A 26004-nucleotide genomic window follows, 5' to 3' on the forward strand; every position below is an offset into this window, starting at 1 on the left:
ATGGGCTCCTGTCCCAGCCCATTCCTGCTCATCTCCAGCAGCCACTGGCATCTCCTCCTGAGCATCTTTTTCAAATAGATTATTATGGGAAAACTCAATTTGAGCCCAACTGCCACAGCGTGCCTCAAGTCCCAACCCAAGCCAGGCCACAGGAGGAGTTTTCAACCACTGAGCAAAGCTTCAAACCTGCCTGGCATCAGGTGGGCCCTGATTCTGAGGTCACTTCTATGACCCTGGTTTGGCCAGAGACCATTTGGACATGAACCAAACAGGAGGGTTTGGCTGGGCACACCCAAATGCACTAATACAGCCTCAGCTGTGGTCAGGCTGCAGGCTGGGCATGGTGTGGCTGGACAGTGCCCTGGCTGGAAGGGCCCTGGGGGTGCTGATGGACAGACAGCTGGACATGAGCCAGGGGGCCAAGAAGGCCAAGGGCTCCTGGCCTGGATCAGGAATGGAGTGGCCAGCAGGAGCAGGGAGGTCACTGTGCCCCTGCACTGGGCACTGCTGGGGGCACACCCTGAGTGCTGTGCCCAGCTCTGGGCCCTGAGGCTGGGAAGGATTGAGAACTCGAGCACCAGAGGGGAAATGAGGCTGGAGAGGGGCTGGGGACACAAACCCTGAGAGTGAGGAAGCCCTGAGGGAGCTGGGGGTGCTCAGCCTGGAGAAAAGGAGACTCAGGGCTGCCCTCATCACTCTCACAGCTCCTGAAAGGTGCCTGTGCTCAGCTGGGCTGGGCTCTTTCTCCAGCAGCACTGACACAACCAGAGCACACAGCCTCAAGCTGCACCAAGGGAAATACAGGCTGGAGATTGGGGAAAAGTTTTTCATGGAAAGAGTGATAAAGTTCTGGAATGGCTGCCCAGGGAGGTGGTGGAGTCCCCATCCCTGGGTGTGTTTAACAAAGCCTGGATGTGGCACTGGGTGCCAGGGTTGAGCTGAGGGCTTGGGGCTGGGTTGGACTCGAGGATTTTGAAGGTCTCTTCCAACCTGGGCATTCTGGGAATTTCTCTGACTGTTTTAAAGAGCTTTATGACTAGACACCTCAACCACATGGAATTTGGTTTTTTTCTCTAATTAGATACTCCAAATTCCTTAATCAGGAGACCTTCTTCTACTCTTAAATTACCTGCAAACAATACTAATTGTTCAGTAGGAGCCTGATGTGTGGCTGATGGCAACAGCAGAGAGAGCTTTGCATGCTGGCTGCAGGAATTCTTCCAACCCAGACACTTCAGGGAATAAACATTCCTGATATTCGTCAGGGGCCTCTTCCCTTCCATGGCCTTTTTACTGAACAAATTATCCCCTCATCTCTCTGCTCCCAAACTTACTGCTCCATCTCCTAATTTTTTACTTTTTTAAATGACACATGGCAGCCTGATTTTCCCTTCTCTGGACCAGGTATGACCACCTGACCTCAAACCCAGAAGATGTAAAACAGTCCCAAAACAACAGATAATCAGCAGCTTATACCTACCTGGCATCCAAGAGAGGGAATCACACACACCTGACAAAGCTGGAGAACTAACCCCTTTAATACTTTATATTTTTTCCTTTGTATTTTAAAGGATGGAGCCTTTTTAAAACACTGGGCAATAAAACACCTAATCCCCCACCACGTGGACAATGCTAAAATCCTTGTTTTCAGACCCTGCCTGGGACTGTACCCACCCAGTGCTCCCCAGCAGCAGCTGAGTCAGAGCTCACAGGTGAAAGTTTTGAATAATCCACTCATAAAAGCCCCTAAATCTCCTTCTTGCTGTTTGCTTCCTATTCTTCTCTGTGCTTCATCATCCACCACCTCTTCACCTCAGTTTGGGGCTTTTAGAAACAGCTCTATGAGATGAATAGTTTAGTCCCTTGTAGATAATTAAAAAGATTTTGTCATTTAAGCTGTGCTGCTTTCTCATTTTTAGCCCCACTTAGCACCAAGAGCTGCTCCCTGTGGCTGGAGGGAGCAGTGCTGGCCACAGGAAACACTTCAATATCCTTAATTCTAAGGTTGTGATTACATTATGGTGATTTCAGAAAACTATCATGAAAATCAAGTTTTATACAGGATTGTTACCCTGAATAAGTGAGGTAACAGGCGTGACACAGGAGAAGATTTTGTTTCTAGCAATGTTATAAATAAATATAAATAGATATTTTTATATCTGAACATGTGAATAAAACACAAATAAATATATGAAATAAATAAATTAACAGATGTAAAGAAATAAATAGAATCCTTTGTTTCTGGCAATATTGTCTCCTAAGGTTAAATAACAAACACCTCTTGAACTGATCAGCCATGCTCTTAGGCACAGTGTAGGAGTCCTCTTCCATTCAGGTTTGGCCTTTCCCATAGCTGAAGCTAGATTTTATTTATTTTCCCAAGTTTTAACATTCCAAATTGCTCTTCAGCTTTAGAAGTAATGATTATGTGAAAGCATAAGGTATTTTGAGACCTCCTAACAGATGCTCTGCTGTTCTTTCACATCCACCTACAGCCCTGAAGCCTTTTAGGCATTAATGATCAGAGTCTCCAAAGGGGAATTATCAGCAGCCATGTGGGAAGGAAGCAATTTCCTAGGCTTGATCCCTCAATAAATGCAAAACTCATCCTGGGTATTTGCTCCTCCCTTTGGGTTGGCTTCATTCCCCTCTCATTTCCAAAGGATCACTACATCAGACATGGAGGAGAAGATCCAGACTGGAAGTGCTGGTTTAAATATTAAAGTCTGGGACCCATGAGCAGGATTTCCAGCCCAGTTAAGAACCACAGACACCAAAGCTGCCACTGAGCCTCATTTTCCAGTGAGCTCTTCTCATCCCCACTGCAGTGGATGGAGATGTTTAGATGTTTGTGTTGTTCTCCAGTTCTTGAGCTTGTTTAGCAAACTGCTTTTCCCATGGTTTCTCCAACCAAGGCATCCTTGTGGGACCAGCACTGTCATGACCTGTGGGCACTGGAGGGTTAGAGCAGCTTTACTCACAGCTCAGATCATGAATGGAATGGAATGGAGTGGAATGGAATGGAGTGGAATGGAATGGAATGGAATGGAATGGAATGGAATGGAATGGAATTTCATTCCCTCCTGTGGCTACTTCTGTGCAGCTCTCTGCAGTCACTGGTGAGGAATCTGGGTCCCTTCTCAGCACTCAACTGCATTTTAATTGAATTATGCTCTGTCACAGCAATCCAGCCATCCTATCACCAAACTCCAGCCCTGCCCTGAAATAGCTCTCTGAGTGATTTACAAGTCATGCTCCCAAGTGAAAAGGACAAAAATTAATTTCTCCCTCATTTCCAGGCTGAAAAGTTTCGAAACGTGATTTTTTCAGCAGTGATTTGCTACATTCAAAACTTGCCAGCAGTAAGGAGGCAGATGAAGAGGACATGGTTGTTCACCCAGAGGCAGGCCCTCTTTCCTTCCTTCAGCTCTTTTTGCTTCCTGAAGGCTCAGAGAATGTCTCATTTTTAGCTTTTATTTGCACCTTTCCCATTGATTTTCAGTCCATCAGTCTCTCCTGAGCAGCAGCTGCAGTAAACAAGGCCAGGCTGGGGGAGCAGCCTGGCCTAGTGGAAGGTGTCCCTCCCCATGGCAGGAGGTGGAACAAGATGATTTTTTAAGCTCCTGGAGTTTGGTGATAGGATGGCTGGATTGCTGTGACAGAGCTTAATTAAATTAAAATGCAATTGAATGCTGAGAAGGGACCCAGATTCCTCTCCAGTGCCTGGGGAGAATTGCTCAGGAGTAGCCACAGGAGGGATTGACATTTTTTTTAGATTTCCCCATCACCATTCTGTGATTCTGTGTTAAATCCTGGGGGAGCACACGGTCAGCACCCCCAATTTCTGAGCAATTGCACCACAGGCACCAGGCAGGCCTGGAAACTTTCCTGTCAATTTTAAACCTCACCTCTGGGCTTCATTTCCACCTGTGCCTTTACAAGAGAAGCTCAGCAGTAACTAAATCCCTGTGGGGTGAATGCTGATGCTCAGTGCTGCCCTAAAATCCCACCCAAAGCAAAGCAGGGTCACTCTGCTCCTCTGCCCTGAGTGTCACCTCCCCAGTGATGACTGTCACCCTTTGGGGGTCACAAACAGTGTGTGTGCAAACCCAGGGCACTGGGAATGTTTCTCTGTCTGCTCTGGGGTGCCCTGACTTTGACCCTCATCCATGGAGAGTTTCCTCAACTCCAGAATAGACTGGAACCCACAAAAGTGTGAAATAGATTGTAGAGAGTAGTGTAGGTGTGTCACTTGGTGAGAAATTGAGGTTTTGGGGTTTTTAGTGTGTTGTGGATGGAAGCAAGATGGAGGGCACAGGGTGTCATCCTGGGCTGCTTCTTTCTCCTTCTCCATGGGTTTGGGTGGCATTTTGTAATTGGGCAGAAAAGTCCCCATTGTGGGCTCTGTGGGATCAGTTATTGGGTTAAAAGGGAAAATAATCCAGGTGTCAGTTCTTAATGGGATAGTTTAGCTTTAAAAGACCTTGTAACCAGAGATTGTTGGCCATTTTTGTGGTGCTTTTCCAGCGTGCTGAGCCTGGTGTGGGCAGCGTGCAAAACTCTAGATAAGATAACAATAAACAAGAACCTGAAGACCAAAAAGATCCAGTGCATCTCTCTTTCCTGACACAGAACCAGCCCAGGAGGGTCTCCCCCGACAGGGGAGCCCCCAGGGAGGGCCCAGCCTGAGGCCCAGAGATTGGGAAACCAACAACTGGAACCCTGACAGCCCTGAACAGTGAAACCAGCTCCTGAGGAAAAAGGGAAGCCCATTGCAGGCTTGGTTGAACTGAAGATGGAGGGTTTCATGTTGTTCTACACAAGTTTTCACCTCAGTGTGGGCAGCAGCAGTGGCAGATTTTTAGTGTGTTGTGGATGGAAGCAAGATGGAGGGCCCAGGGTGTTCTCCTGGGTTTCTTCTTCTTCCTTCTTCTTCTTGGGTTTGGGTGGCATTTTGTAATTGGGCAGAAAAGTCCCACTGGGGGCTCTGTGGGATCAGTTATTGGGTTAAAAGGGAAAATAATCCAGGTGTCAGTTCTTAATTGGATAGTTTAGTCTTAAAAGACCTTGTACTAAGAGATTGTTGGCCATTTTGTGCCTTCTAATGAAAAGCTGCTGAACTCACAGCAGTGAGAATGTTTTACTGATAAGGAATAATAAACACTTGAGTTCCAACATGAATTACTGCCTCAAGTGCCTTCAATCCAGACCCAGAGAAACCCACAACTGGGACCCCCATAAGTGTGTGACATCAGAAGGCTTTTGGGGTGACCTCTCCATGGGGATGTCACTTCCCTCTGCTCAGAGGTGCTGTGGCACCCCAAGACCATTGTCCCTCAGCTGTGGGGTCTCTGCTGCCCTCAGGATTCCCTGGCAGTGCTGCTGGGTCACCCTCAGCAGCTCCATCAGCCTGGGGCTGATAAACAAACAGCATCAGGCCACGTTTCCCTTCCAGCTGGAGAAAGTGCCCAGATTCACCTCCCCCCTGCCCCCCCCCCCAGAAAGGCAATTGGGATTTATCTCCTTTTCAGTGTACTTTCTGCTGAGGAATTCAATCTGATTATCCCAGAGCTTTGGCCTTCCACTCCTAACCTGGATCCTTGGCCTTCTTCTTTGGTGAAAGGGTGCTTTTAGCTCTTTGGCCTACTTTGAACCCTCCAAGATAATCCCTCTGCAGCACTTGGCCAGCAGCCAGCAGGATTAAAATCTGCTGGGGTTATTTACTCTCCTAATGAAATGCAACATACCCAAGTATATCAGGTCTAATTAACACCCTGTCTGCAACATCTCTCCTTAGCTCTGATAATTATTAAAAAAAAAAAAGAAAAATAAAAAATCCATGCCACCCCAGCCATTAGAGCGGAAATGAATTTCAGTAGGGATTGGGGTTTTTTCCCCCCAGTTTTATTACTACAAATAGATCTCTTCTCAAACTTCATGCTGGCTCACTCCTCCTCCTCTGAGATGAATTGTTGCCAGGAGTTGTCTGACACTTTTTAGTTTTATTTAGGTTTGGCTGGAATGGGATGTGGGTGACGAGTGGAAACTCAGCCCACCCTTGGCCACAAAGGGAAGGTGGCACAGGCTTGGCAGGGGGATAGAGTGGGGCAATCCCAGGGAAGGGCTCCTGAGGGCATTTGGGAGGAGGGGAATTGGGTTCTGCCTGAGCATTGAACCTGAATATTACAGCATTTCCTGGACAAGGGCCTGCAGGGATGGGATCCACACTGCCAGAGGGCAGGGATGGCTGGGATACTGTGATGGAATTGCTCCTTGTGAGAGTGCTGAGGCCCTGGCACAGGGTGCCCAGAGCAGCTGTGGCTGCCCCTGAATCCCTGGAAGTGCCCAAGGCCAGGCTGGGCAGGGCTGGGAGCACCTGGGACAGTGGAAGGTGTTCCTGCCTGTTGGGGAAGATGAAAGAGGAAAGCCTTATCAATATGATTGTCTGGCAAAAGATTTTGAGAATATAGAAACTATAAGTGAGATTGAAATGAAAGCAAGCTTTGAGATCCCTCAGTTACTGAACAACTGGAAAACAATGGTGTGGCCAGCTGAAGGTGACCCCCTTTTGATGGAACAACACCCTCTACTTGCAGACAGGCCCAAGGCTCAGAGCAGACCCCACTGGCTGGGCAGAAGGGGCCCAAAGAGGAGTTTTTAGGGTTTAAAATGTAACACAGGATGGTGATGTAGTGATTCTTATAGGCTGTATGGAAATGCTGTAGGATTTGTATCTTGTACTAGATTGGTTAGTGAGAATCAGAATATTCAACACAGAAGAAGATTTATTGTATTGTAATGGGAACTTTGCTCTCTTACCCCTTTACGCTCTTACCCCTTTTTACCCTCTTATGCTTTTACTCTCTTACCCTTTTACACTCTTTCATCCTCATCCTCTCTCCCCCTCTCTTCTCTCAGTCCTGCTCTGGGCTGTGTTTGGCAGCTCCCAGTAGGGCCCTGCCCCCAGGCCCTTTGCAATAAACCCCAACTTCCAGCCCTGGCTGCAGAGATCTCTCGTGTCCGTCTGTCCCAACTGTCCTACCCCCCCAATGCTCCTACACCTGCCCATGGCAGGGGTGGAACAAGATGATTTTTTAAGGTCTCTTCCAACCCAACCCATTTTGGGATGATGCTGTGGGTGCACCTGGCAAGGGAGCAGTGACACAGAGTGGGGCTCTGAAGTCAGGAGAAAGGAATTCCCTGCTAGCTGAGGAGAAAATCAGGTTTGAGGAGGTCTGGCAGATGTAGACACCAGGGCTGCCTTTGGTTTCCAGTCCTTCTCAGCAGGCCTTGCTGCACCCTTTTTGTGGGTGAAACAAGTCTGACACAGGGATCCTGGAAAGGACTCCAAGGTTGCTTTACAAAGTCTGGAAAGCCTGTCTTAACTTTTCACTGTCACAGCTGGTGAAACACTAATATATTTTTAATTCAGGAGAGAATAACTCCAAATAAGCACTGCAGCCTCTCAGAAGCCCTCATCTGTGCTAGATTACGTCAAGGGCTCTTGAATTAAACAAATCTGAAGTTTCTAGGCCAAGCCATTTCTGAGCTATGACATGAAAAAGCATTAGGAGATGCTTCAAACACTCTGAATTACACTTATTTTCTCTAAGACCCATGTCTCAGAAATGGATTGTCTGATACGCCTCAGATTTTGCCAAAAACATTCCTCCCCTGGCTTTCCACCACATCTGTGCAGTCTGAGGATGTGTCCAGCCTTTTTGGAGGGCTCCAGCAGCAGGGCCAAACCCAGACTTTGGGAAGCTCATTTGAGCAGGAAGAACAGGGAAAGCCAATCTTGATGTAACCCTTTGCAGCCCCCCAGCACTGAGCCAGCAGCTTCTCATGCCTTGACTGCCCTGCCAGCTTCTCCCACAGCATTTTGATAGTTATCACTTTGTCATCTTGATAAATATCAGTGTAGATACCAGGGAAAGGCTCTTCCCCAGAGGGTGCTGGCACTGCCCAGGCTGCCCAGGGAATGGGCACGGCCCCGAGGCTGCCAGAGCTGCAGGAGCTGCCAGGGATGCCCAGGCTGGGGCTGTTGGGGTGTCTGGGCAGGGCTGGGGCTGCCATGGGTGATCCTGGGGGTCCCTCCCAGCCCAGGATATTCCATTATTCTGCATGCATCAAAGTTTTCTCTTTTCAACCTGCTCCCCTCAGATTAAACAGAGGTGAAAATAATTCTATAAAGATGTGGGGAGGAGTGCATGGACTGAACCCTGCCCACAGGAAGATGTCACATCATCCAGACTGGCAGGTAATAGAGAATTATTTCTTTATACACATGGGTAACTTCCTTCACTCTGCAATCCCTGGAGTCAAGGATGGGGTACAGATTCAAGCCAGGGCTGCATCAGGTGGATGGAGAGAAGAATTCACCCTGTGTCTCTAAGATCTCCCCACCTCACCAGACACAGAACTGGGCAAACTGCTTCTGCAAAACTTGTCTGATAACACTCATCATTCTTGTTGAAAAAATCCAGAAGTGATGGCAGTGCTTGGCTTCATGCAGGGCCCTGTTTTGGGCAGCAGAAATTGCTCCCCATTCTGCCTGGTTGCAGCAGGATTTGAGGCTGCTCAGCATTTTGCTAAAGCAGGTACCTGTGTTGATATAGAAGAAGAGGATGTTGCTGCTAAGATGTCTGAAGGAGAACCTGCAGCCCCCATTTCTGATGAGTTCTTTCCCAGGGAGCCTTTAGGGAGACATCAGTTTGTTATCCATGTTCTCTTGCATTTATATCTTTTCCATTAGTGAACTGCTGGAAGAGGCCCAAAATCTGATGCCACAGAGGAAAACAGTGACAAACAGAGCAAAAGTCTTCCTGGGTTAATCCATCTCAGCACAAGGGAGGGCACATTCCAGATTTATCCCTCGTGCTGGGTGTGCTCCATGCCTCAGCACCAACTGTGATGGAGCTAGACTGATTCCTTGAAAATTGATAACTGTTGGAGGCTGAGAAAGAGGAGGAATGATGCTCCAAAAGAGTTGTTTCTCTGCTGCTGATTTTCAGCTCCTGTCTAATCAAAAATACATAGGAGACAGATGGGAAAGCAGATGCTTAAAGAGGACCTGGAAGAGTCTCCCAAGATGAAGGAGAGCAGCTCAATCCCCTGGGAGGTGTCAGTAGGACCTCTGCACTCTTTGGGCTGGAGCAGGAAGGGAGGATGAAGAGTCCCTGCAGTGCCCTGGGCTCATTTCTGGGTGCTCCTTCCAAAGTGCTCCACCTGGAAGTGGTCTCCAGGCTGGGACAGGTGCTGAGAGCCCCGGGGACACCAGCAGGTCCCTCAGAAGATTGTGCCAAGGTGGGCACCAAGGGAAGCCTGAAACGAAGAGGGCAGAAGTTGTAACTAAATTTGAAATGTGCTTTTATGGACAAGGTCTCTCTGGTAGTCCTGCAGCTCCAGCTGGATTCACTGCAGGCAAATCCATTGCCAAGGAGTGCATGGAAATGGCTTTGGGCTCTGTGTGGGAGATGGGTTCTGCTGAGAATTCCTTTGCACTGCAGGGCTGTGCCCATGCCCCAAGGACACCCCTGTGTGCCCCAGCAGCATCTCCCTCCTGCCCTGCAGCAAGGTGAACCGGCCTTGGGAGCCTTCCATGGCACTTGCCCACACTTCATCGCCTCCCTGCAGTCCTTGGAGTCCCTCATCCTCCTCTGCAGCTCCACAGCTCCTCCCCAAGCCTTGGAGCACTGGGGGAAATCTGGGCTGATGTCCCTTCGCACCTCCTGGGGCAAGGGTGTGCCCAGGAGGAGACAGAGGAGCCAAAGGACACAATGAAGAAGAGGAGCTGGGCAGAAATGGTGGCCAGAGGGAGCAAGGGAAGCTGAGACACCCAGCACAACCCCCTGTGCTTGGCTCAGGGGGACAAGCCCGTGCCAAGCTCTGGCAGGGCCCACACAGTTGCATGCCATGATTATTTAACTGAACTTCAGCCTGGCTATTTATGGACAGGAATCATGTCCAGGATCCAGGCTCCTCAAGGCTTTGAGTGCTCTTTGGGAATCTTCCAGGAAATGTCAGAAAATTCTGATTTGGCAAAATCAAGGTTTTTTCACAGGAGCCTTCCAAGCTGTTCAGCTGTGGCACGTGAGGAACCTGTGGTGGAAAGCAGAGACAGGCAGAGGCAGGGCAGGAGCTGCCTGCAGGAGAGAATCCCAGAATCACAGAATGACCAGGTTGGGACAGACCTTCAAGATCATGGAGTCCAACCCAGTCCCAAGCCCTCAACTAAACCCTGGCACCCAGTGCCACATGCAGGCTTTGTTAAACACAGAGAGGAGCTCCTCCAGGCCAGCAGGGATCCAAGCAGGGACTCCAGCTGGGAGCAGGGATCCTTTTTGACCCCTGGGAACAGCTTCCACTGGATTCCATTGATGTTCAACCCCATCCCTTGTTGTGGTGTTGTTGAGGGTCCCCAGGATGAGGTGAGAGATGAGAATTTGACTTCAAGTTCTCTGAAGGCTGATATTATATTATATTATATTATATTATATTATATTATATTATATTATATTATATTATATTATATTATATTATATTATATTATATATTGCTATACTAAAACTATACTATAGAAAGATAAAGGAGACATCAGAAGGCTGAACAAGGATGAGTAATAAAAACTCGTGACTGACCAGAGAGTCCAACACAGCTGGACTAGGATTGGTCATTAATTAAAAACAATTCACATGGAACTAATCAAAGATGCACCTGTTGGTAAGCAACCTCCAGACCACATTCCAAGCAATCAGGTAATTATTGTTGACATTTCTTTTCTGAGGTTTCTCAGCTTCTCAGGAGAAAAATCCTGGCGAAGGGATTTTTCAGAAAATATCATGGTGACCCATCCCTGGGAGCAGTTGTCCATAAAAGCTCCATCAGGGAGGTGAGTTTGAGGATCACACCAGTGGAGAACTTCTCCCAGCTCCCATTGCACCTGCTGCAGGAGGCAAGGGGGAAGAAATGAAATATGAGAACAAACTAAAAAATCCAGCTTGCTGTGAATGTTAGGGAAATGCTGCAGCTTGAGGAGGTGGTGCAAAATTCCCCTCCAGTGCAGCCCTGAGGATTCAGAAATTAGGAGTTGTATCTCCCCGAACTGGGTCTCTACCTTACAAAAACAATCCATGAGTATTTATCTGTATCTCAGTGTGAATAAAGGATGGGAAGGGGCTTTACATTTTCTTGCTGAATTTTGAAGACCATATTTTAAACCTTTTCTCTGCAATGCTGAGATTAAATTTTTTTCTTTTTTTTTTTTTTGTTTTTTTTTGGTTTTTTTTGTTTTTGTGGGGTTTTTTTTTTGTTTTGTTTTTTTGTTTGGTTGGTTTTTTTTTGGTTTTTTTTTTGATTGGTGGCTGCCATTGCTGGGCAGGGCCCAGCTCCAGGAGCCACAGCTTCCAAAGGATTCCTGTGATGAAAAAACCAGTGACACAAGTGGAGATTGTCAGCATTCACAGAACCAAAAAGGATTTCATTTGAGACACAACTTCCAAATGAACTGTGAGCCAGGTGTACAAATAAGGTGCTTGTGAAAAACCTTGTGGAGGGGAAGGACTTGCTTTCTTCTTTGCCTGTTAAATACTTCCCTCAAATCCATTTGTCCCAAAATTAGGCAGGTGGGTGGTGGGGAGCTTGGCTGGGTTGGGATCTCAGTCTAGGCTGGACACCCAGGCCTGCTGAGATACCTGCACCATCAGAAGGGAGGAAGAGGAGGTGTCAGGGGCAACTTCTCCTGGATGTGGGATCTTCCACCGTTAAGGACTCCTTGGCATCTATTTTAAAGTCTGATGTAGGATGACCAGAGCCTGACACCTCTGCAGGCTGAGGTCTCTCCTGGAGCCAGACTCTCTGGATCTGTTCTCATTTCAGCCTCAGCTGGGTCCAGTAAGGGAAAAGAGGCCAACAGTGAATGCTGTCTCCAGCCCTCACTAGATGGGTGCCAAATCTCACAAACAACTTCAGCCTCAAGCTTCAAATGCACCACTCAGAGGGGCAAATATGAAGCTGTAATCATCAGGGATTTGCTTGTTGCCTATATGGTCACTTGATCCCAGAGTGGTTTGGCTTGGAAGGGACCTTAAAGTTCATCTCATTCCACCCCTGCCATGGGCAGGGACACCTTCCACTATCCCAGGGTGCTGCAAACCTTACAAACCTTACCCAAACTGGCCTTGGACACTTCCAGGGATGGGGCAGCCACATCTGCTGTGGGCACCCTGTGCCAGTGTTTTACCACTCTCTCAGTAAAAAAAAAAAAAAGAAAAAAAAAAAAAAGAAAAAAAAAATTCCTTGCTTATATCCAGTTTAAATTGACTCTCTTTTAGTTTAAAACCATTGCCCCTTGTCCTGCTTCAACAGCCCCTGCCAAAAAGTCTGTCCCCATCTTTCTTATAGAACCCCGGCAAGTATTTCATCCTTTAATCCTGCTGAAATCAGTGGGAATGCCCCTGTGCAAAATCAGACCCTGAAAGGATATTTTGCCCTGAATTTTAGCAGGGCAGCCTCCCAACAGAGGCAGAACCCCGGGCTGCCAGAGCCCTGCCCGTACCCACGTGAGCTGCTCTAGCCCCTGCTCCTCCCCAGGTACAGCTAATTACCTTCCCCTAATTGCCATCTCCTGGTCATTAGCTGTGTGAGCTGTTTACCCCAAAACACGAAGGCAGGGCAGGAGTGCTTCATCCTAGGAGAGGGTTAATCTCCCGCTGGATGCAGGATGCCCTCATGGGAATGGAATGTGTAGTGTTGGTAAGTGGCTGTGCCCCAGAAGCCTTTGAGAGCCCACTGACTACTGCATGCTAACGATTGGTATTATTAAAGAACAATTGATGGCCTGTAACCAAACAACAGAAACTAATTACTGGAAAACTTTTATTGTCCTTTAATTACTGGGCCTCTTTGTCAATTAGCAGAAGAGAGAGGGAGAGGGAAGAGTGAGAGAGAGAGAGAGAGAGACTCGTTTTATAGCAACAATAAATTTTCCAAAACTACAGTCATCAGTAGCTGCAGAAGCGAGTCTATTAACACACAATATTAAGGCCTGATATTTACTCTAGCTGCTAAATGTAGGTGCTTCTCTCCTGAAAAAGTGCAGAGCTCTAGGAATACTAATCAGGGGGTTCTTGCTCTGGCTCTGCTGCTGCCTGGCATGGCAGCTCTCACTCCCAAGGAATTTTACCCCTTGACCAAAGGTTTCTTTCTGCAAGGCTCCTCCAGCAAACTGGCCCCGTGCCCACTATGGAGCATGGAAACTCAGGAGGGTGGGAGGGAGACAGGGCTGGGCACTCCAGGGACAAGGATCCAAGCAGGACCAGCTCCTGCTTGTCCCTGCAATGTTCTGTGGGTGCAGGTGTGTGGCACCCACCACCCCATTGGGGTTTGGCTGCACAGACCCATCCTTATGTTCTGCTCCTTGGTCCTGGCTGTCCAGCACTATCCAAAAATAGTTTATTCAACTTTTTTTTTTTTTTTTACTCTTTTCTCATCTGCTGCCAAATAAATTATTTCTGGGCATATTGTCACAAGTAGTTAACCTTCTCTGAGGAGCTTTGAACTACAGTTACCCCCTGAAATGAATCACCAATCTTTTTTCTGTCACTTGGCAAAGAGTGCTCACCAATATAATTTTTTCCTAGTCGACTTTCTCTCATTAACTAGTTCATGCCTCAGCCAAAGGAGGTGGTTTGGGCACCACCACTCCTCCCATAGCACGTGAATCACCAGAGAATCAGTCCCCACGTGGGGCTGGGCTTCTCATCCCAAATAGTCCTTCCAGGTTCCTTCTCCCACTGGGGAGATGTGAGAGCAGAGAGAGGCACCAGGGCCAACAGCACTTTTCTTAGGGATGAGATGCTTTGTGAGACACAGTCATTGCCAGGATCCTAAAAGCTTCAGCTGTAATGGCTTTCATTTGGGATGGACCTTTCTTCTGGGTGTCTTTGAGTATTCAGGTGTTTCATGAGGTTTTATGACATCTCTATGGGCAGGAGCAGGGACAGAGCTTATTGGAAGGAGTTAAATCCCTCCCTAGAGTACCTGCTTTTAAAAACACCTTGCAAAAGTGCAAAGTACCAACCTTTTTATCAGAAAACAAATATCATTTCCATTCCTGTCGGCAAACACCGCAGCCGCCGGATTTTGCCGAACGTTGGCCGTGCCCACCCTGGCAGCCCCTGCTCCCTGTGCTCAGCACACCAACGGTGGGGATTCATGGCTGAGGCAGGATAAGCACTGGGGAAGTAGCTTAGAAATTAGTCACAGCCTGTCTTACTTTATGTTGCTTGAATAGACTTGGGTTTGTGCTATCAGAGGGAATCCGGAGTAGCTCCCGCAGGTGACCTTAATAGCGACAGTAATCTGTGCTGCTTTGACACATCTATCCCTGTGTGATGATGCAGAGGAATAGCTAATCCTATAAAAAGCAAGCCAAGCTACATGGGATTTCTGGAGTTTACCCACAGGGCATTTTTATTCCATTTATCTCCCAAATTTCTCTCCTTTCCCTCTTCAGCCAGGCCGAGCAGAGGAGAACGGCACACGTCTGTCCTCACAGGTGGTTTACAAACACCATGGCTGCACACCCAGAGATCCTCTGGGGACAGGACAGAGCCATAAACTCTGGGATGAGGCCCTTGGCAGGGGTGCTGTGGGCTGTTATCACCGAGCAGGGCAGGATGTGGGATCAAAGCAGCACCTGCTGCAGAGCCGTGGAGTAACGGAGCCCAGACACCGCCCATGGGACAGGTGGCCTTGCCTTCCCCCACCTTTACCCCTGGTTTTTTCCTTCTCTATGCCCCTTTTCTTTCCCCCTTTTCTTTTTCCTTTTCTGCCACTCACACAACCCCCTTTCTCTTCCTGCTTTGCAACTGTTTTCTCTCTCTGAAAAATAGCAAGGGAAGGTGTAGTATCTCCCTTTGTCCTAATTTCCTGGTAGGACTGATTTCAGAGCTCCTGTTCCTGAGAATTTCTGTGTTATACACACACCTGGTACTGATAGGGAGATGCACTGCAGGGTGAGTGACCTTAAACAAGTAGGGAAGTCCTTAGAGCAGCATGTGTTCTTAGGAAATTGTACAAATAATGGTATCTAAAGTCAGGTTTCTGCCAGGAGAGGTGTTTCAGTAGAAAACTGTTGTGACAGATTCTTGAAAGCTGGGAGGAAAAGCAAGAAAAAGCACATATGGAGAGAGCCAGGGTTACACAGTCACTGAAATTGTGTTTTGCTTTCACCCACCTCATGGCCTTTTGCTCCCTGACTCCGTCTTCAAGGCCTGGGTCTTGTCAGTGCTAAAAGAAGGGGTCTCTGCTGGGAAAAAGCCTCATTGCTCTGGGCAGATGCTGAAGCAGCCTGGCAGAAAGAGCTGTAATGACAAAGCAGCCCCCAAGGCTGAGGAATCCCATCCCCAGGGCCGTGGCTGTCTGCCTCAGAGAGCTTTCTGCAGGTCCTGGTGCTGCCAGGGGCATTCCTGAGCAAATCTGGGCTTGCTCTGTCCCCTGGGGTTTGCTACTCCTGCCTTTCATCCAGCCTTTCCCAGGAATGCCTGTCTCCAGAAGCAGCAGTGGGGGAAACTGAGGCACAGAGGTGCAGCTTTTTCCACAGCACCCTGGGGATCCCATTCCAGCCCCTCCATCCCTGGAGGTGTGGCACTGCCCCTCTCACCCCTGAAGGTCTCATTTTCCACTCATGCTCTCCCCATGTGCTCATCCCAGACATGTGGCCATGCCTTGTGCAGGAGTTGCTGCTAGAGACAAGGATTTGGGAGACCTGGGACCTGTTTTCCCTCATTTCCTGGGGAAAGGGACACGAGCCAAGCTCTGTCCCCTGGCAGGGGACTGTAACCCTTGCTTGTATGTCCCACCTGGTAGGTCTGTGGGAGCAAAACTCTGCTTGTCTCCAGAAGCACAGCTGAGAGCCTGACCTGTGGTTTGAGCACAGGAAGAGACACAAAGAGGCTCAAACCTCAGTTCTGAAACACTGTGGTTGGGTGGTGCTTGCCTTCAGTGCCCCTAAAACACAGAGAACTCACTGCCAGGAGAGGCTGGAGAGACCATCCCTGTTAGGCAACAAGCAATTACAAAAACGAATCACCTCCCTCTGGAGCTCTTCCTGAGGGGTTTTCTAGCAATTCTGGCATTGAGCACCAGTATCAATCACATGCCCTGTGCTGGCCACCTCTGCTGGCAGCAGAGCTCAGCAGCAGAGGTGAGATCTGCACCCTCCCTGTCACACGTCCCCTGCTCTCACAGCGGGGACGTGTGAACTTCACAGCTCTCTCTGACCCACTTCAATGCAGGTGCAGTTCTCAGAGAGCAGCAGGAGTGATTTCCTCCCACAGAGCTGCCCTGGCTCTCCCTGGGAAAGGACAAAGCTGCCTTGGGGGTCTGTGTTCCCCTCTGGGAGCGGCAGAGCTGAGGAGCCACGCACGGGAAGCAAAGAGGCACCTGCTCCTCTCTGGGGCTGTTGTCAGGATGCTCCCCCCTCTTTGACATTTTAGAAACCCCATTTCTAAGAGAAACACACGTGGTGGAGAGATATTTGGGTTTCACTTCTGAAACCCAGAGATTTTGTGCTTTGTTGTGACTTTTCCCTGTAAATGAGAACAGGTCCCAAACCCAGGCTCAAAAACCAGAAGGAAAATAAGGAGGAGTTCCAATTAAAAGTGAAAACCTTGTGACAGTTTGGCTGGTTTCATGGTTTGGGAACCTCAGAAGTTTTTAACATTTGGGATTGGCAATACTTTTAAATTATAGGGAATAACTTGCCTTTTTATAGAGTCTTTCATCTGGGGGATCCCAGCTGGCTTCAGTGACAAGGCCACGTGGAAGGTGAGGCTGCCAGAGCCAGCCAGAGGTTCCCAAAAAACCTTTAGCAAGGGAATGGGACCTTCTCCAACCCCACCTGACCAAGACTTTTCAGAATCATTGCAAACTGCAAAATGCCAGCACAGATCCCAGCACCAGGGACACTTGGGTGACACCAGGGACACGTGGGTGACACCAGGGACTGTGCAGCGTGGGTGTGTCTTTCACCCTGCTCCCTCAATAGCTGTTTCCAAACCAGTCTGTTGCTGTTTCACCTGGATGAAGGGGATATTTCATGTTTTCTCAGGCAGGAAGCAGAGTTCTAGCAGCAGGCTTGATTTTTAGGCAAGTCTGTCTTTGTGTTGTCAATGAGTCAGAGTGGGAAAGCTGGGAGATGGTTTGTATGCAGGGATATGGATGGTGCATCTTCTGGAGATCATTTCCAACACAAACAAACACATTATTGTGTTATTATGCAATAATGAACATGATTTACTGGGTCTATTTATATAAAATTAAATCATTAACTAATGAGACTACAATTTAATCTTAATTTTCACTGATGTTTTTAACTACAGGAAATTGCCAGAAACACACAAAATTCATCCTTTGCTGCCATGGTGAAATGATTCAGAGCCTGGGTGGCTCCCCCATGCCAACCTGAGGGCAGTAGTTTAATGACCCATTCTTTCTACCAGATCTGAGGACATGAGAAATCTCTCCAGAAATTGGGAAGGCACAGGTGCTCACCACTTCTCACAAGAAACTGGTTTCAGGCCAGCTACCAAAGAACTCTTCAAAGAAATCCATTAAACCTGGGCAAGGAAGAGCCACCCAGTGCCAACTCCCAGCACTGAGGAGCCCTGGTGCAGGGTCTGGAGCATTTTGAGATGCTGCTGGTATTAATCCATCCAGCAGCAAGGTTTCCCCATTTGAACCAGTTTGCTGGTTTGCTCCTGGAATCCCATCTGGAACACAATGGTACAATAGACTTGCAGTGTATAATTATCATGCTGTATCTGCTTTCATATCACAGGTATTTTTAGATGTGTCAGTTTGAAATCTAGGATTTAGTGCACAGAGCCTAATGGATTGTTCTTTCTCTCCCCCTCTTTTAATGTCAACTCTCAATATGCATGAAGCAGACATAAAAGCACTTTTGTGCAGGTGCTGTGAATCTCTCAGCACAGATGACAAGGGGAGATGGTTTTCTAGATTCATTGAGCTTCAGAGGAGACAGAGCTTGATGATCCAGCCTGAGCTCCTGCTCTGACACAGCTCAGGTTTCCCCATGTCCCCTCCACGGGCCCAGCACATCCCAGGAAAGGCACAATGGATCTCCTTCCTCCAGGGGTGGCTCCATCCTCCAGGGCCCAGAAGGGACAAGAGGGGGAAGTCACTTCAATTCTGTGCAGCCCTTCAGGAGCTCAGCTCTGCCCAGATCAAATCTGGCAGCACCACAAAGGGAGCCAGAGCAGGCAGGTCCAGGCTCCTCTGAAATCCTCCCGCCTGCCTGAGGCTGGATGTGGCCTCAGAGGCTGAAATGCTGATTTACTCCAGCCTACAGGCACTTACTCCTGTCTGGAAGGCAAAATATTGGCTGGGACATGACTCAGGGCCAGGTGGGTCCATGCCTGTTCCCACCTAAGGCACGGAGAGTTTGCAGCATTCCCCCAGCAATGGGTGACCCAAAGGCCTCCTGAGCCCTCAGAGGCTCCGTGGTGAGCTCCAGAAGGGGGACAGGCTGGGGACAGCCCTCCCTGGAGCTGTGGCTGTCATGGTGGGATGCAGGGAGGAGAAGGAGCTGAGGGGATGTTTTCTTGGGATCTCTGCTGCTCAGAGTGACCCTGAGATGTGTTAGAAAGTCTCTTTTCCCAGCCCAGCACTTGAAGAAGGAGTCAGAGCTCTTCAGTTCTTGTTCTCAAGGTTGTTTATTGTTTCTTATCGATAAAACTCTTTCTCCTGTCCGGCCGAGGTCCACTCAGCAAGACAGTCCAAGGCACTCTGCCTGCCCCCGGGGCAGTGTTATCTTTTTATACTAAAAACTACATATACAATATTTACAATAATTTTCCAGTACCTATCACCTATGTTGGACAGTTTATCTCTACTCTAAACCAATCCCAAAGTGCCACCATCACAGCAGAAGATGGAGGCCAAGAAGGAGAAGGAGAAAGGCTGGACACACCCAGTTCCCTCCATCTTGGCCCCTGAACCTCCATTCTAAAAACCCCAAAAATCTATTTTTTCACCCCATGATAACTTCACTATTATTCTACTAAAATTGTCATGGCTTGCAGATCTTCATATAAGGTTGGTAACTTGCTCCATGGGTCATAATCAAACCCACAGGGGCATCTTGGGCTCTGTGCCAGGGTCTCTGAGCCCCCTGGCAGGGGTCTTGGCAGTCCAGGACAGCCAGAGGGATGTCCTGAATTCTGACAGTGTTTGATCAAGTGACCCCAATGGCAAAAAGGAAATAACAATTGCAGCATGTTATCCTCTGAGTTTTAATTTATCAAAGGGGCATTGCTATAATTGCAATCAAATCAAAGGGGCATTGCATAATTCTGGACATGCTCTACTGTTGGAATAGATTCTTTTCTGATTCAGAGATGGGGTAACAGAGAGGTGTTTTAAAAACTTTTATTCTATTTTTAGTCTCATGTGAAGGTGTTATAACACACACCATCACAACCAGAAGCCAACTATTTCTTAATTACAAAACACTATGAGTGTTTCTTGGCCTATCAGCTTTTGCCACACCATACTGTAAGTGCCTTAAAGCCAATCATCTAAAATCCCCCTCATGGCTCCTAATACAATGCATCTTTCATAGTTGTCCCCACACAACACAGAACCCACTGGGTACTGACCTCTGAGGGTTTTTGGCAGACACATGAGAAATCCCATGTTTTGGGAGCTGACCCTCTAATAGCCCAGGTGTCTGAATTACTGGATTATATTACACTGGTTATATTTTACACCACTGCATCTGGCCCCTGGACACGGCTCCAGAGACACCTACAGAGCTCTGCAAGCACAGGCACATGGCACTGGGCTCACAGAGGTGTGCAGATCCCATTCAGGTGTGGAGCAGTCAGGCTAACACACCTTTCCTCTCAGCACAGCTCCACAAACACGACCCCAGGTTCATCCCAGGGATCCAGGGAGGCTCAGCATGGCTCAATCCCAGGGCCAGACAACCAAAACCAGATCAATTCACTCTGACCCAACATTGCCACCTGGTTATTTTGCTGCTGGTTTATTGTTTCTTAGTGCAAACTTCAAGTAAGAATCACAGAGGCTTTTTTAAATCTGATTTTTTTTAAACTAACTCAGTGTCAGCACAGCATCAGAGTAAATAAAGGGGCAGCTCTGACTGCAATTGTAGTACCTGGCACACTGGCAATTTTTGATTGTGTGAATGATGCTCTGGGATTGTAGGAGAGGCATAACTGAGGCAAAAAAGAAAATCCTTCTGCCTATTTAAGCTGTCACTACCATAGAAGAGAAATCCTTGTGGAAACCAGTAATTCATGGGAGCAGATTTTCCAAGTCCCCCTATTCAGGCATTTCAGCCCAAGGTAAACAACTCAGTTCTGGTAGTTAACCCCACCCTGTTTGAGGTTGAAATGAAGTATTTTGTTCCAGTATGTGGTATTTACTTAATAGCTGTTATCAAGCTATTAAGAGATCCCCCTTGCACCACCCCCAGCACTGTGCTGGATGTGTCACCACGGGTCCCACAGCAGAACCAGCCCTGCAGAGAGAGTCACTGAGCAAACAAGTGAAGAACAAGGCAGTCAAAGATAGGGGGAGATGGGGGAGGGCAAAAATGTCTATTTTCATGAAGGCATCAGATTGTGAGGAAATGAATTCATAGAATTGTAGAATCACAGAGTGGTGTGGGTTGGAAGGGACCATAAATACCATGGGCAGGGACACCCAGGCTGCTCCAAGCCTTGTCCAACCCAGCCTTGGACACTTCCAGGGATCCACAACTGCTCTGGGCACCCTGTGCCAGGGCCTCCCCACCCTCACAGAAAAGTAAAATCCATCTGGAGCAGGTTTTGTGTGCTGGACCAGCAGACAGCACTGAAGTGGATTTGACACTTCCCAGCTTTGCCCCAAGGAGCACCTGGGTGAAACTGTGCTCCAGCACACCAGGAAAAAGCTTCTCTGGAGGGTGCTGGAGCTTAGGCAAGGCAGACAGTCCTGTGAGGTCCTCCTGCGTGTCCTCTGTGGTGGCAGGCAGGGACAGGCTGGGACAGCACCTGGCCCAGGGCAGTGGGTTTGGTGGGACCACGTTGTTCAGCTGCTGTGGGGAAGGGAAGGCAGGTCCCAAACCCACCTCTCTGCCCCTGGGTTTGGCCCCAGCCCTGCCCCTCACCCTTTAGAGCCCTCCAGGCTCCTGCTGGGGCTCCCAGGAGCAGAAATGTACCACCAGCTGTACCACGCTGTGGGTGATGCCAAGTGCATTCTTCAGGGGAGATAACAATAGCAGTTGGTCTATTTTTAATTCAGTTCCTTGACAGAACATTTAGCTGTTCCTCTTAGAGAAGAATTTTGTAATGGGTTCCTATCATGTCAATTTGGAAAGTGTTCCAGCCTCCCACTACTGAGAAGTGTAAAACTATTGGCAACATATGGCATCCCTGTGGAGCTATTTAATTGTACAAAGGGCTGCCAAAAGATAAAAAGGGACTGAGAAAAAAAAAAAAAACACAACCAACCAACACAACTACTACAGCTCTGTTCTTCCCCTTTCAGCATCTAACAGCAAAACAGCTTGTTACATTTCCTAAATCCTCTCTCAAACAAAGCTGGGGCTGCTGCTTCCCTGCTTAATAAGCTGGGGACTCTCATGGTGTAACCAGGGATTTGGTTCCATCCCAAGTTCCCAGTGGCTGAGTTTTGATCCCAGTTGGGGGTGGAGGCTGCCCAGAGTGGGACCCTGCCCCACAGCCCCAGGGCTTCTTGTAGGGCTCAGCCTTGGGGATGGGCAGCTTGTGGGGCAGGAGGAACCACAGGCAAGGTGGGGGCTTCTGATTAAGGTGTTGTGGTGTATCCTTGTGTTGCTGACAATTTAACAGCTTTACAAACAATCACTCTGTCTGTGAGCCCACTCCAGATGCCTTTACTAGGCTTTTCCCCAGATATCCCAGCAGGTTTATGTGGTATTTGTGAGGTGCCCCAGATGGATGGATGGATGGATGGAAGGAAGGAAGGAAGGAAGGAAGGAAGGAAGGAAGGAAGGAAGGAAGGAAGGAAGGAAGGAAGGAAGGAATCTGACTCCATGTTCTTAGAAGGCTAATTTATTCTTTTATGATATGATATTATGTTAAAGAATACTATACTAAACTATACTAAAGAGTAGAGAAAGGATACAGACAGAAGGCTACAAAGAATGATGATAAAAGCTGGTGACTCTCTCTGCCAGAGTCCTGACACAGCTGGCTGTGATTGGTCCTTAAGTAAAAACAATTCACATGAAACCAATCAAACAACCACCTGTTGGATAAACAATCTCCAAATTGGAGCCTGGAGGGGGCAGGGGCAGCTCCAGGGCAGCTGAGGGTGCCCCTGATGTGCCTGCAGCTCAAACTGCACCCCAAGGACAACCTCCAGAGGCTGTTGCTCAGGGCCTGTGGATATGCTGTTGTTGAACTCCCTGTCATACAAACAGAACACATCTCAAGGGTCCCACAGAGCTACACCAATTTTATGGTGGTTTTTAGGAGGGTTTGAAGGGTTTTCTTCATGGCAGCTGGCAAAAATCAGCTTCTGAATGTCTGACTGGCCTTCAGGCCACCCTCACTGGGTGTGGGCAAGGCCTTGTTTCACCCCTGCACTCCATGCTGGGTAAAAATGGTTCTGGATTGAGGATCTCTGCCCAAGAAAGCCATCAGCACCATCCCTGGGTGTGTGCTACCTTCACCTGCACCAACACATCCCTGCTCCATACCCAGGCACGTGCACAACACCCTTCCAGGGTGGAGGCAAAGTAAAGCATGCAACAGAACTCTCTTTATTTGCTCTTTCTGCTGCCCAGAAGAAGCCTGACACCTTGGGAACACTCTGTGTTAGGATCTCACATCCATAATTGATCCCTGTCCTGGGGAAATGCCTCTCCTGTCCTATAGAAACTTCATGAACAGAGAGAACAATCCACCCTGGTGAAGGATGTGAGGGGACTTGGGGCCAAACCAGCCCCCAGGGAAACAGGCAGCAAGAGAGCTTCTTGTGACAGAGACTGGAAGGCTGCAAGAGAATTGTGGCACTGTTGAAATGCCAGTGAAGGGAAGGAAAAGCATGAAAACTCCAAGGAATCTCCATGATTCATGTTGAATGGTACAAACCCCACACAGCTGTGGCATGTTTGTGGTAGAAAGGCCAAAGCTCTATCAGGGTTTTGTAAGGGGACACAAGAGAGGGTTAACTGAAAGAATAAAGAGGGGGAAAAAAAAGCAAAACAACAGACAAGGCAGGGAAGGTGTCAGCCAAGATCTCTTCAGATTCTTGAGAGAGAAGAGGTGGAAGAGAAACCAAAAATATCCAGTCTGTCACTAAAACCGCCCCTGTGCTGGAAACCTGGAGAGGCACAGACTGCACAGCTCTGTGGGAGCAGCTCCAGGTTCCAGCCTCACTACACAGGCAGTGCTAGAGCAGGAAGACTGGATCACCTGGATCCTCCTCTTGGATGGGAAAAAATGGATTTTCAGAAAAACTTTTGACCTGATTTCTCATAGTCAATTTTGATCAATAATTTTCTCATTTTGCAGGTGTTGGACTAAGGCTGTGATGAGTCCTCATCCCCATCCCTGCCAAGAGCAGCCTGAGGGTCTCTAGGGAAAGTGCAGATGTGACCATTCTTGTCCTCCCCTCCACTGCTGGCCCTCCCTGGAGTGACTGGAAAACCCCACAGGGAACCCACATCTCATCCCCATGGAATATCTAAACAGATCTTGGCCTGCTTTCTGCTTTTCAGCCAGCATTTCCTGACAATAAAGGAAGGAATAGCCTGACAGACATATAAACACCTTGACTGAGATGTCAGCTCTTAATCCCAGAGTCTTTCCTGTTCAGAGCCCAAGTCACCGAGGTGATTTGGGAACGTTCTCCTGTGATCCCAGCACACACGCGGGGTTTGGCCTCTGTGGGAGGAAGAAGCCTGAGTGCATTACTCCATGAAGGGCTGTTCAGCTCCCCACTGGATGCATTATTTATAGCAGGACCTGCAGTAAATGAGTGTGTGATGAGCTCTCAGATGGAGCCTTTGTGCTGGCTCAGTCCCACTAATGCAGCTTGTGGAAAATCCCACACTAAGGGAGCTCCAGCAACAGCGCCCACAGAACTTCCCTGTGCTCCTAAGATCATTCTCTGGTAGCTTTTGCATGAATTGGAGCAAAAGGTGGCATTGTCAAGGCCAATCTAGTCTTTATTAGAGCATGTTGGATTTCATTAGAAAAAGCTTTTATTGAATGGCAAAATAATCACATCTGGGAGGACTGATAGGGAAAAATCACTGCCTAAAATCACATTTTTGGGTAATCAGAGGAGTAACAAATGCTGAATTAACTCACTTTCTTTTCCTAAGTTGGGCTGGACCTCATTAGTAAAGGAATTATTTCACTGTGAAGGAAGTTAGCAGTTCAGACAAAAACTAGAACTCATTTCTTGACCAAATGCTTTTCAAGAACTCACCTCTGTCCTCGTTCTCTTTTGCAGCAGAGCTGGGGAGCTCCAAAGACAGAGATTTATGAGCTTGTCCTAAGAGCTTTGTGTCATGGTTTGGACTCAGCATTTGGGAAACCCACCGTGGGACCTGCAGGATGTACCTGGCAGTGATAGTGGAGCCCTGGAAAATGTTAAAGATAGACTTTGAAAATGTTGGGCTTTGTGTTTTTTCAGATCACTGCACCTGCATAAGCAGTATGATAAATGATAGAATTGTTAGATGTGATGATTGTTTAGTAATTAAATATAATAATTATATCATCATAAGAAGAATCATGAGAAACTATGTTGGAATTTTAAGGGGGCTATGCTTAGCTGAAATCTATGTATACAATAGAACAATATAAGTTTGATAATTAACATGAAAGTTATATAATGATAGAATATAAAAACACGTTCTCTTATGTGATTATGTGTTTCTGAAGGCTAACAGCAGGACCCTCAGGACCATCAGCACAGCTGGGGTTGGACTGGGCCCTCAGAATATTTCCTCAGTGAGAATCCCCCATGTGGAAAACCAAGAGCTGGGGAATCTCTGGGCACCAGAGATGGTGAGTTCATGTGTTTCTCTATGTGATCCTCCCCTGCCTTTCAGCCATCCCTTTCTGCTGCCCCCACAGCCTCCCCTTCCCCGTGAGATGCCAGCTCCCATCCATCCCAGCCCCACACCCACTGGAATTCACTCTTTCCTTGGTTTCACCCCCAGCTCTGTGGGACACGAGGAGATTCTGTCCCTCCTGGAGCATTTCAGAAGTGCTGGGTTCAGCACAATCCTGAGGGAACATGGGACTGGGTTAGATATGAGATGCTGGATTAGCTCAAGGAAAAGCCAGAGCTGGGTCCAGGTTTGAGTGGCCCTGAACTCAGGGATATCATGTTTTCTTCTTTTTAATAAGAATGGTTTTTTATTGGTTTCATCTCAGTATAAATTGGGAAAGTCTTTGATGTGTCAGTGCTTTTCACTGGGATGAGAAATGCTTTCCACTGGACACTAAAATGAGTGGATGCTGCTGTCTCACCCTAGACTTAATATTTCAGTGAAATAATGAATCTCATTAAAACCAAACCAAAGCAAACCAACCAACCAAAAGCAAAACCAAAAAAATGAACAACCCAAACCAGATGAGAAACACTCAAACAAAAGAGAGGATGAGAAAGGCTGATGCAGGATGTCCTATTTTGCTGCAGAGTATCTTTGTGTGGAACAAATCTCTCCAGGCTCTCTTTTCTAACACTGGCTCCCCTTAAAACTGCTTTTTCTTTGCTTGGTTGGGCTATTTAGAACCCATCCAGAGACACTGCACTTTTAGGCACCTGAGGAATCTTCAAGTAGAAGAAATGTAGAGGACAAACCTCAGCTTTTTGCAGAGAGGTGTTTTTTTTGTCAGCTCTAAATTGCAATATCAGTAACCTGAGCTCTTTTAAATAAAAATCCAACCACAGGAACCACGTGTGCAG

Source organism: Agelaius tricolor, unplaced genomic scaffold (assembly GCF_023055355.1).
Source record: "Agelaius tricolor isolate 1412-34295 unplaced genomic scaffold, bAgeTri1.0.p SCAF_23, whole genome shotgun sequence".
In the NCBI taxonomy this organism is placed as follows: domain Eukaryota; kingdom Metazoa; phylum Chordata; class Aves; order Passeriformes; family Icteridae; genus Agelaius; species Agelaius tricolor.